We start from the raw sequence: 13,625 nt of genomic DNA on the forward strand, positions 1-13,625 counted from the left end.
TGCTGGAGGAGTCTGATGTCTGAGCTGATGTCTGGGCTGAAAAAGTTTCCCCAGACTGGCTTGCAACCATGTGCCGATAATGGTAGATCTCAAACCTGGGGCTCTCCCTGTCAGACAGAGGCAATATCCAGTGCCATGGAAAGCACACCTGGGCATTCAGGCCCACCTACAGCAGCTGAAGGATGCAGGGATATTGATCGACTGCCTATCACCATGGAATACCCCACAGTTACCTGTCAAGAAGGCAGAAGGAAATGGCTACCGGCCTGTCTAGGACCTACAGGCAGTCAACAATGCCTTTATCACATTGCACCCCATAGTTTCTAACCCCTACACTCTCCTGAGCCTTCTACCACCACAAGCAAGCTGGTTCACCTGTCTGTACCTAAAGGACACTTGCTTCTGCCTCTGCCTGGCCCCAATTAGCCAGCCTCTGTCACCTTTGAGTGGGAAGACCACCATAATGGAAGAAAGACACAAATGGCCTGGACCAGGTTACCTCAAGGATTCAAAAATTCACCCACTTTGTTGGTGGGGGGGGAGCCTTAGTGGCAGATTTGTCACATTCCTGGAAAAAAAACCAAGCTGTACCTTGCTCCAATACATGGATGATCTGCTCCTGGCCAGCCACAATCGAGGGAAATGCTGGGAGGGGACGAAGGCATTGCTAGACTGACTCTCCGAGGCAGGCTGTTAGGTCTGAAGAGGAAACAGGCCATCTGCTCTATTCCACAGACAAAGACCAAAAGGGAAATCCAAGAATTCTTGGGAGCAGCAGAATTCTGTCGTATCTGGATACCTGGGTATTCAAACCTGGCCAAACCACTTAATGGGCCACAGCAGGCTCTGGAAAGTACCCTCCAAATTGGGGACCAGACCAAGAAAAGGCCTTCCAGGAGATAAAGAGACTGTTAACCAGCACCCCTGCACTAGGACTACCAGATTTAACATAACCATTCAGTCTGTGAGGAAAAATCACACAGCTCTGGGGGTCCTCACCCAAACAGAGGGTCCATGGCAGCGGCTGGTGGCTTACCCGTTGAAGCGCCTGGACCCAGTGGCCTCAATGTCTTCAGGCCTTGGCTGCCACAGTAACCCTAATCAGGGAGGCTGACAAGCTCACCCTAGGACAGGACATTAATGATAAAGTCCCCCATGCAGTCACGGCCCTAATGAATTGGCAGGGACATAAATGGCTGACCAGTTCCAAAATGGCCCATTACCAAGGACTACTATGTGAAAATCCTTGAGTCAGACTTGAAACTGTATGAACTTTAAATCCTGCCACTTTCCTGCCAGCAGAGGAAGGGCCCCCAGATCATGACTATGGAGAGGTAATGGGCAAAGTATACTCCAGCAGCCCAGACATAACAGATGCCCACCCCACCCCCCCACCTTGGATCCAGAGCTCAAACTCTTTACAGATGGAAGTAGCTTTGTCCAGGGAGGACAGTGAAAGGCCAGGTTCACAGTCACCACTGTTAATGACATCATACAGGCTGAAGCCCTACCACAAGGATGGTCTACACAACGATCTTAACTTTGGGCATTGGTCCAGGCATTACAATATGCAAAGGGAAAGTGGGTGAACATCTACATTGATTCAAAGTATGCCTTCGCCACCCTACACATGCATGGAGCAATACACAAGGAAAGAGGACTGCTGACAATGGGGGGAAAAGAGATTAAAAACAAAGAAGAAATCCTCCAACTGCTGGAAGCAGTTTGGGAACCATCTCAGGTGGCTATTATCCACTGCAGAGGCCACCAAAGGGGCACAGACTACGTCAGCAGAGGAAACCACCGAGCTGACCAGGCAGCCAAAGAGGGCAGCAGAAGAACTAAGCTCCCCTGAGGCGCTGGAGAAAACCACCAAACTTCTGTTGGCTCCACAGCTGCCCCCCACCCTGAATTACACCAAGGAGGAAGAACAATGGGCAAAAGATGAAAAAGGAATAAAAGAAAAGGGGGGCTGGTAGAAGTTGCCTGACTGGAGACTCTTTGTCCCCAGTGCTGTAGCAGCCTCTCTGGTAAAACAACAACATGAGCTAACACTCTTGGGGAAAATGGCCCTGGAAAAACTACTGGACAGACACTATTTCATTCCCAAGCTCCCCACCCTGTGCGTTCAAATAAGAGCTAGGTGCATTATGTGTGCACAAAACAATGTAAGTCAGGAACCTAAGACAAGCCCTGGGATATAAGCAATGGGCACCATGCCTTTTGAGGACCTGGAAGTGCACTTCACAGAGGTCAAGCCCTGCTGAGAATACCGGTACCTCCTGCTTCTTGTCTGCACTTACTCAGGGTGGCTTGAGTCTTTCCCCTCACACACAGAAAAGGCATGAGAGATAATAAAAGCCCTCATGAGAGAAATTATCCCCAGATATGGGCTCCCCTTTCTATCTGATCAGACAACGGACCAGCCTTCGTGGTGGAGATAGTACAGGGCTTAGCTAAAATTTTGAAAATAAAATGGAAGTTACACACAGCATACAGGCCTCAGAGTTCAGGGAAAGTAGAGCGTGTGAATCGAACCCTTAAAATTACCTTAGCTGAACTGCCAAGAAACACAATCTCCCTGGATAGACATACTACCATTGGCCCTGCTCAGGACATGCTGTACCCCTAGGCCCTCTGGCTACTCACCCTTTGAGATTCTCTATGGCAGACCCCCTCCCACAGGCTCAGAGGAGACCTCAGGAAAATTGGAAATCTAGACATGTCCTGACATCTCCAGGCCCTAGGAAAAACCCCATGTCACATCTCCCGGGAAGTCTTAGAACGGACCCCAATCCCCATGGGTAACTGGGCCCATCCCCACCAACCTGGGGATGTGATATGGGTAAAAGATTGGAAAAAAGAACCACTCCAACCCAGTTGGATGGGTCCCCATCTAGTAATGTTAGCAACTCCCACAGCTGTTAAAGTTACAGGTATCACTCTCTGAATTCATCACTCCCCAATAAAGGAGGCAGCAGCCCTCACAGGCCCTAACTGGCAGGCTGTCACTGATCCAATTAACCCCCTCAAATTAAGGTTCCAGAGGACATCACAACAGCACACCATAGTAGTTCATAGGGGACAGCATAGAAGTTCCAGGCGTGGATGTGGAAGCGAGACCCACTGAGCATATTCCATTTACAGCAGTGATCATTCCGTTTCAGGATATAGCCAGAAAGCAGCTGCACAGAGTGGGGAAGAAGATCCCAGGAGACAATGTGGCAGGAATGCAGGAAGGGGGAAGGGAGATATGAGAGACAATGAGTGCAACAGTGAAACAACAAACAAAAAAACTGGATTTGAGGAATGTCAAGTAGCACCTGGGGCAAGACCAGATAAGGGTCACCTCGCCCCAGAGGTTAGAATGGCCAATGAAATAGTATGTGACCATGTATGGGAGAAGCTGTACCTCCCATTTCTGTAACCTGCTATAAATGGTACATAAGGAAAGCCTCCTTTGTTCTCAGGGCTCAGTTCTTCGACTTGAGTCCACTGAGTCGCTTCGGCCTGCTTAATAAACTTGCTTCCAGTCCTGCTCTAGCCACCTCCCAGAAGCTGGGTGGTCAACGTATGGTGGAAGCCTGAGGGTTCGCCCGCCAGGACTTAAATGTATCCCTTTTCTGCCACCCTACCCCATCCTGCTGATTAGCATTGTTGCAATACTGTTCGCACTAGGACTGGCCATCACTGCTCTCCAGGATTGGAATGCTGGCCTCCTGTTATCTCCTCATGTAGGAAGCCTTACTGCTGTTCAGTGCTATCTGTAGCCCAGACTCCAGTCTCAGGCATGAGGTCTCTGACGTGCTTTTGCCTTCTGACTCTATTACATTTTAAGGTTGTCCCATCTAGTGGCCAGGATAACTGCTTGGCTTATGTCAAACCTCTCTACACATGGACAAGGAGAGCTATCCAATTGCTACCTTTACTAATTGGATTAGGAATAACAGCTGGAACAGGAATAGGCATAGGAGGAATTGCCTCATCAACCTCCTGTTATAATCAATTATCTGCAGACCTAACAAATGACACAGAACAACTGGTTAGGCCATAGTGGCTATGCAAGACCAACTGGACTCCCTAGCATCAGTGGTTCTCCAAAATTGGAGAGGGTTGGACTTACTCACTGCTGCAAAGAGGAGGACTCTGCCTCTTTCTAAATGAAGAATGTTGCTTTTATGTGAATCAGAGACATGGCTCAACAGTTACAGGACCAAGTTGCACATAAGAGACAGGAATTAGCAAATTCCTGAAACAGATGGTGTAACATCTGGAATTGGGCCTCATGGCTTCTCCCCTTGGCTGGTCCTCTTTTCATGCTCCTATTGGCCCTCTTATTCAGCTCTTGCATTCTCAATGCTATTACTCACTTCATTAGCTCACGAATGGAGGCAATAAATTTACAGCTCCTGGTGACCCAATGCAGACCCTTGGGACAAGAGGAACCTGATGGAATCCTGGAATCTAAGGCACGATGCTTTTCCACAAGTAGGAAAAGCAATGAAAGGGGGAAGTGAACAGGCAGATGACCCTAAAGCAGGTTATAAGGACAGGAGAAGTTGCTAGTTAAGCTATAAAATGGCTCCTGGGCCAAGATAAAAGGCCCCACGCAGAGATAACTGCCCATGCCTGCCTTTCTTTATCTCCTTCTGTAAGCAGACTTCCCAACACAGGTCCCCCACTGCTCCTGCCTAAAGAGTCCTGATCCCTAACCCCCAATGTGAGCCCACCTATTAGAAGCCAGCATGTTCACCTTAACCTGATTCCCTGCACTGCCCTATAAAAATCCTGTAATTTCACTGCTCGGGGGTGCCCAGAATTGTGAGTGTGAGCTCATCTGGGACTGCCAGTGTCAAACAAAATCCAAATTCTCCTACTTCTCTGAGTGTTGCTTTGTTTCTTGTCAGATAATATTTCTGCAACATATGGATCATGTCTGGCTGCTTTTGCTGTACAACAGCAGAGTTGAGTAGTTACAACAGAGACTGTAGAGCCCAGGGAGCCGAAAATATTCACCAAGTAATCTTTTATAGAAAGAGCTTGCCAATTCCTGTGCAAAAGAATTATAAGTGAGCTAGGCCCTTCTTGTTGTAGGACAGCTCAGACAGAGAGATGGGACACCAAAGCTTTCAGGAAGCAAGTTTATTAAGTAGGCCGAAGCAACTCAGTGGACTCAAGTCCAAAGGCTGAGCCCTGAGAACAAAGGAGGCTTTCCTTATGTACCATTTATAGCAGGTTACAGAAATGGGAGGTACAGCTTCTCCCATACATGGTCACATACTATTTCATTGGCCATTCTAACCTCTGGGGCGAGGTGACCCTTATCTGGTCTTGCCTCAGGTGCTACTTGACATTCCTCAAATCCAGTTTTTTTTGTTTGTTGTTTCACTGTTGCACTCATTGTCTTTCATTATCTCCCTCATTGTCTCTCATTATCTCCCTTCCCCCTTCCTGCATTCCTGCCACGTTGTCTCCTGGGATCTTCTTCCCCACTCTGTGCAGCTGCTTTCTGGCTATATCCTGAAACGGAATGATCACTGCTATAAATGGAATATGCTTGGTGGGTCTTTCTTCCACATCCACGCCTGGAACTCCTATGCTGTCCTCTATGAACTACTATGTATTCATATGCCTTGAGAAATAGGTACTTCTCTCTCACCTTAGCTTAAACCAAGTTTTTGTTTGTTTGATTTTTGTCTTTTGAGATAGTAGGGTTTGAACTCAGGGCCTCACACTTGTTGGGCAGGTGCTCTACCACTTGAGCCACTCCATCAGCACAAGCCAAGTATCTCTGATGATATACAATGATAACAGGTAGCACTTAGTTTTAAGCTAGGTAAGCTAGTCCTCTTCTACGAACATGGAAAAAGTGGTAATGATGGCATATGAATACAGCTTGGGCGATGCTACCTGAATGGAAAAGGCATAATAGTTTTGTATAATAATCTAAAAAATAAGACAATGGGGAAGGAGAAAAATCAGGCTCAAAATTTATTACCTCTATGTGTTTTGTTGAAAGAAAATTTGTAATAATTTTTAGGAAATATCAGACTGCACCTCTGCTTATTGAAGAATTATAATTCTTGTAAAAAGGCTGCAAAGTACAGTGCAAATGATATGTTACTACTTTAACCTTGGCTAGGAATAAGTAGCACATTGTATTCTCATCAGCCAGTTAGACTGCTATTTACAACTTTGAGGCAAAATATCCCACTGGACTGGCCTGCTACCAATGCCTCAAAGCCCCTCATTCAAGCTTCCACACTTCACTTGGGCTTATTATTGAACAGAATATAAACTTACTTATTTAATTGTAATTTTGAAGTATCATCTAGAAAATAATTTTTGTTCAGAGAAAATATTTTTTTTCAAAGTGCATAGACCTCCTTGTAATGTCACTGTTTTCTGTATTATCTGTGATCACTACATTTCTATTTTAGTCATACTTAGCTCTCAAGATAAGTCCCATGATACTTAGATATTGTCGGCTGATCTAACAATTTAGCCTTTATCCCTGAAATACTAACTAAACCCTAGCCATGCTCTCCAGGCACTATTTGAGGTGCTGGAGACATCGCCAATAAATAAACCCTAAGGTGCTTCTTTTTCTCCTTTAGAATTTAAAGTCACAATTACAGATGGGATCTTCCAAGCTGAGTGTGGGGGGAAAGTGCACACTGAGCATTTGGTGGCTGCCTGGAGCATTTTTGAGAATTCTAGGCATAATCGAGACCTGGAGAACGTTGTCCAAATCAGTTAGTAATGCCTGCCATGAGTGTGTGATTAGACTCATATTCCATGTTCGTGACGTCTTGTAGTGTTAAAATAAAAAGGACCAAGTGTGGAATATTGGATGCTAGTACTTCAGGTGTGGGGGAAGGAAGGGAGGAGCAGCAGAAAAGCTGTTTGAAGGCAACACCATGAAGCTTTTTAAAAAGAAGAGAGTTCCCGGGAGGAAGTGGCCAATGCATCACAAGTCATATTCCTTGGTAAGGTGTAGCTCATTGGTGACTTCCCTGAAGGCAGCTTCAGGTGTGGGTGGTGGAGAGGAAACTGAGGTACAGAGACTGAGGAAGTAAGGAAGTGGATATAATCTACATTTTTCTAGAAGTCTAAGATTCCTCACACTCCATACACTATAACCATGCCTACTTGGTTCTGAATTTACTTCTTTGCTCAAAATTATGTATCCTGAAACTGAAGCTCTTAGGCTGTATTCTGGAATATATCCAAATTCCCATTATATTGTTTTTCTCAATAAACATAGATCATTCTGGAAGCCTGTCTTACATTATTCTGATACTACACTCAGATTCCCAGTTTGCCTTTTTGTTTTTTGGCTAAAATTCCTAACTTTTATCTTTGCTAAATAGTGTCCTCTATTTCAGTAATATGAAATATGCTGTTACTGTACAATATTTACAACTCCTGAGACACCAGATTAAGACTTGTAATGGCTCTCCTCAACTAAAGTTTGATGAGCTTTGGGTTGTCGATCTAATTTTTTAATAAATATTTTAGGTCTTTTAAAACTATTTTTGAATATAAAAAAATTCTGAATTGGTTCAATTAATTATGTTCCATTGTAAATAATTCACTAAGGAATACTTAATTTGTCACATGGGGTAAAAAAGGTATGGTGGCATACACCTGTAATCCCGGCACTCATGAGGCTGAACCTGGAGGATCTGGTGTTTGAGGCCAGTGAGATTCTGTCTCAAAAAACAAACAGAAAAAATTCACTGAAAGTGTTGACAAATTTATACTCAACTTATAAAAAAACCCACAATGCTAAGGATATAGAGTGCAACTCAGTAGCACATCCAAGGCCCTATGCACCACACCTCGCTGATGAGAACCTGGAAATACCAGTTTCCATTCATACCTCAAGCCTTGTTCTAGGGAAAGCACTGCACAGTGTTTCATCTGATTTTATGCCTCTGAACAACACAAGGAAATCAGGAGTCAGAGAAATTGAAAGAAATCAAGTTGAAAGAAATAAACCATGAGCACAGATGAGAATCATGTCTGTTCTTTTCTGTGGTGCATATGAAAACAGTCAGTTGAGCCAGGTTCTGGTGGCTCATGCCTATAATCCTAGCTACTCAAGAGAGAAATCAGGAAGATCACAGTTCGAAGCCAGCCCAGGCAAAGAGTTCACGAGACCCTATATCAAAAATACTCAACACAAAAAAGGCTGGCGGAGTGGCTCAAGTGGTGGAGGGCCTGCCTAGCATGTGTGAGGCCCTGAGTTCAAACCCCAGTTTGAAGTCAGTTGACTTGCCTGGGTCATGGAGTTGAGTTAGGTCTCTAAGTGCTTTCCTGTCCTCCTACCCTCTCTCACTATGAGTCTATAATGACAGGAACCAGAAAGAAGATACAAATAAAGTAGAATAAAGACCAGCTTCAAACTCCGGCAATAGAGAGAGCCCTTGTTTTAAATATTAGGTTCATACTTAGGACATTCAAGAGAACAAGTATACAAATTCACTCAAAGCAAATACTCATCAGTCCTTTGGTCATATTTGAAGCTGTAACCCTATTATGAAGGTAAGTTATGATCAGTTAAAAATGTGTCTGTAATAGTCAAATCATCCTGTATAATTTGGGATAAAGAAATGCCAAGTCATCATGAGTCATTAAGTGAGTGATTTACCTTAAGTCAATAGCTTGTGTAACAAGCATAAATTCATTATTATTAAATATTGGCATAAGGTTTGTGTTGTGTAATTTAAAAGTCAAGATCAAAGCTTTGCTGTAGCACATATAAACTACTTCATGATCACATTAGCAATATTTTTCCAGTGATTTTCATGTCTAATAAACATTGACTCTTAATTTGGAGGAGGGCAGTTCTTAAATTTAGACTGATCTAACATATAGCCAAAAGTTTTATTCTGTCAAGAATGTCATTCCTTAACTTAATTTTTAAAAAAATCTTTTAACTTCAATCCCAATGACCAACATAAGAATTTTAGTCGTATAAAGATGTAAGGTCAAATGACTTGACTCTTTGGAATCATCCAGAGAAATCCAGTTCTAAGCAGATGTATGAGTTTACAGTTTGCACTTGCTAAAATGCTAAAAGAAAACCTTTTCATATTTGCCATTTAAGTTTAGTAATAATAATTTATCCAATTTTACTGTGCTCTGAGTGTACCAAACATTGTACATAAATTATCTCATTTAATGCATGATAATTTCAGAAGTAAATATCTTTATCCTCATTTTATATATAAGGGAATGAAGTCCTAGGGAAATTAAATGCCACAAAGGCAAAGCCAGGCTGAAGGCACATCTCTTAGATTCTGTAGGAGTGGAGGAATGAGACATGGAAAGTGAGCAGTTGTCAAATGCAGGAGAATAAAACTTGCACGTTCTAGAAAAAGTAAAATTCCACTTAGCTGGGGATGATTGGGAATATCCAACAGGCATGCATAACTCCACAGTGATTAGTTGCTAATTGATTAAACCTGGAATTCAGTGAGCTCATTACCAAAAATGGGAGTTTGATTATGATAGCAACAAGATGTTATTATCTTTGCTCTACAAAAGAGCAAACAAAAGCTCAACAGGGGTAAACATTTACAGAAGGTCACACGGCCAGTGATATACACATCTTCCAAAACTAATGCCAGCGTTCTTTGCTCAGTGCCACATGCCCTTCCCAAAGATGGTGCTTTGTTTATTTTAGTGAGGGCCATTTACCCTTCTTACTTCATTGTTCAGATTCTTAGGGATTCATCGAGAAAATCTTGGACTTTCCTTCAAACCCCAATATTCCATTCAGTTATACACTTGACCTTGAGTGTAGTCTCAAACTAGATGCAGCACTGTTCCTACTGCACGGAGGATATGACATGAACCTTCTTACCCACAAAACCTGGAAATAACAAAAGGTTGACACATGATAAGATGATGATGATATTAACACTTCAATATGATAGAAGGAGAGCCAGACTTGGTGGCACATGCATAAAATCCCAGAACGTGGGAAGAGGAGCCAGGAAGATCTTAAGTTTGAGACAAACCTGAGCTACACAGTGAGAACCTGTCTCAAAAAAAAAAAAAAAAACAATACCAAAGTAAATGATAGAAGGAGATGATTTCTCATAGGGAATTCTTGGAGCCTGGAACAAGCCTGGCCATTTGGAAGGAACTCTGCGATTGTTTGCTTAATAGGTGATTGAATGAATCAAATCATAGTGACTACTTCTGGTTTAGACCAGTGACCTCCAGGGGAGGGAGCATGAATCACAAGGGGTATATTGTATGATCTACTGGGGTGTGAGAAGAAAATATCAGAATTTCTACACAAAGTTTAATCTCACCACTTTTAAATTTCTGTTTTGTCTTATAATGTATATGATATAGAAGAATAGTGTTACTTGTAAATAATTTGCAATTAAATGTATAACCTATAAACATTAAGATTATATTATACAAAGGGTTTTATTGACAGGAATCTATGGTTTTTAAATTTTTGGAAACTTCTCATTAAGATCAATTCATTTGCTCTGTAGGCTTCATAAGGGACTCAAAACACCTTATATGGTGATTCTCAAACTTTACTGGGCATAAGAATCATTTGGGTTAGGTGCTGTGGCTCATGCCTATAATCCTAGCTACTCAAGAGGCAGAGATCAGGAGGATTACAGTTCGAAGCCAGGCTGGGCAAATAGCTTGTGAGATTCTATCTCGAAAAAACCCTTCACAAAAAAGGGCTGGTGGAATGCCTCAAGTGATAGAGCACCTGCCTACCAAGGGTGAGGCCCTGAGTTCAGACCCCAGTACTACTCTCCCCCAAAAAGAACCATTTGGGTAGCTTCCTAACAATTCGGGTTATGGGGTCCCATCCTCTTGTCTACTAACTCGGTAGAAGTAGGATCCAAGAATTTGCCTTTTAAGCAAAGAACCAGGAAAATCTGATGCAGGGGAGCTCAAGAGAACGGCTACCTCACAAGGCTGCACAGAGTGGGGAACTCTGCTCCTCCTGCCATGGTCTCCCTTCAGGAACCACAAAGCAGTTTGGAAAACCAAAGGCATAAGAATTCTTCTAGGCAGGAATAATTGCTTATCGGTTAAGAGCTTAATACTTTGAAGAAAAAACATAACGACGATAGTAAAACACCAACCACTATTTATTGAGCACCCATTTAGAATAATTGGTTTCTGATCATCATTATAATCCTACAAGAGTGCTAGGGTCTCAACCAGAGAAGTATGTCAGCCAAGATTTTCATTTACTTTCAGTAGCAGTTTTGAGGCTCTGAAGATTCTTCCTTCAAACTTTCTAACAACCCGTTATCCCACTACTGTGCGGGAGAATTACACTTAGGATCTTCATCTTTGGTCTGTATTTCAGATTCACATGACTCAAAGGTTGCTGGAAATCCGATTTCCAGTATCCTCACTGTCAGCCTGTTATCTTGTCTCTGTTCATAATGAGCCTGGAAGGTCCAGAGACTGCTTACTTATCCTGTACTGTAATAATCAACCCACAAACATCTATTCATCGGAGATGCTGACTCTTAAATACAAATACTCCAAAACACTTACATAGAACTTCATTTCTCGTGCTTTCAATTGCAATCTGTAAAACGGGAAATTTGAGCTAAATAGTTGCTGAATCCTACTAGTCCTAAATTAAGCAACTACAATTTACCTCAGTGTTTGGCAAGGCCTAACAGTCACTTATTTAAGAGGCTTCTTCTAATTTCAGTGTCAAAGCCACGCCACTGCCCACCTTCCACATCTTCCAACTCAGATTCAACTGTTTCTCATATAAAAGCAAGTAAGTCACTCACGGGAAGTTCTACCATCCCCAACTACAGCAACTGTTAGCAGCATGAACCCACGAAGCAACTTGGTGGTACCAAGACTTAGGTTCTTAAAAACCGAATTCAGGAAGTCATGTTAATTACAGTTCTCCTTTCTCTCTGGGATTGCTTTGTTTGAGAGAAGCAAGGTGCCTTGTCACAGAGACACTCAAGCAGTCCACAGGCCGGTTGAAAGCAAGGTGTAAAGAGCTGAGGCCTTTGGCCAGTGAGCCCTCTTGAACCAATGGTACTCCATCTTGGAAGTAGGCCGCAGAGCCTCAGTGACATGTTCAGATGACAGAGTTCCCGGTGACACCTTGATTAAAACCTCGAGAGACCCTGAACCAAAACTACCAGGATAAGTTATGTCCAGATTCCTGGCCCTCAGATATTATCAGATAATCAATAGTTGTTTTGAGTTGGTGAAGTGACTCAAGTAGTAGAGCACCTGCCTAGAAAGTGTGAGTTCAAATCCCAGTCCTGCCAGAAAAATTAAAGTAGATATGAATTGTTTTTTTAATCTCAAGCATACACATACACAACAACAACACTTGTAGGACTCACTTCTGAGATGTGGTTCCCAAATCAGCCCTCAGAGATTTGTCTTAGCAAGAAGTCTGACCTGAATCCTAAAGCAGTGTTGTGTAATTGTTCTGTGGACTCCTATATCAGCAATGCCCCAAATGGGTCTGAAGAAGTCTAATCAGGAGGGGAATGACCAGTGCAGCTAAGGATCTAGGCTGTAATCATCAACTCACTGTTAAGAGCTGGCACATCAAATGAGACCATTCTCACTGAACTCTTCACCAAGCTCACATTCAAATAATCTACATGCAATCTACCCATAATAAGAACAGCTACCCTTGATGTCCAGCCTCTGGAAGCTGCTCAGAGTCTTCAGGGAACCTGGATTTGCCTCTGTGGTCTGAGAGTGCCATGTTCACACTATTAGGTCATTGCCTCAATCCTACTTGGTTGGGATTACTAGGGATTTACACAAACAGGCATCAAAGATGAACCATGTATTTTATTTTGTTTCCAAAGAAAACAAAGTAAATAAAAAAGGATTCTAATTATTCAAATGAGAAAATTGTGAGTCTTTGGACCTTAATGATATCTGCTTGTGACTATAACTATGACCAGTAAGTTCTTTGGCAGGTGCAATGTGCCCACGGAATAAGATAAGAATCAGCCTGTTTTTACTTGTTCCATGTGGGCCTGAGGGCACAGCCTCACCAGAGTTCATTCTGTAACTTCAAAGAGAATTCTGTTGGGAAGCAACAATGCTTTGGAACTGAAGAATATGGCTAAACATATGCCAGTGGATGGTTATGGTTGGAAGGATTGCTGTTAACTTCCTTTCCTGCATTTTGCAAGTCATAGTTTCTTTTTTTTTTCCTTTTAATGTGTGCTGCCCACGTGGAGGGGCTCAAATACAATCTAGTGGCCTTTTTGATAAAGGATTCTGCTTCTTCCCATTCACTGCCCTTCACTGTAGCTACTTTATATTGAGTTCCGGCAATGTGAGCATTCAGTGGTTTATTATTATTTAATTTCATAAGCCAAGGCAGAGGAAGAAATAAGTTCTGTTGTCTCTAGATTTTAACAGTTGTTTTTCTTTGTGCTATAAAACTGTTTTACTGTGCTGCAAATATATCTGAGAGGAGCAGTGCCACCTTCCTCAGCCCTCCGCGGTGTCCACATACACCCCTCCAAACATGTCCAGGCTGAACCAGTTTCCCACTCACCAGCTATGGGACACTGGCCCTCAATTCCCCCAACTTTATATGGGAAGATTTGGACTAC

Source organism: Castor canadensis, chromosome 11 (genome assembly GCF_047511655.1).
Source record: "Castor canadensis chromosome 11, mCasCan1.hap1v2, whole genome shotgun sequence".
Lineage (NCBI taxonomy): Eukaryota > Metazoa > Chordata > Mammalia > Rodentia > Castoridae > Castor > Castor canadensis.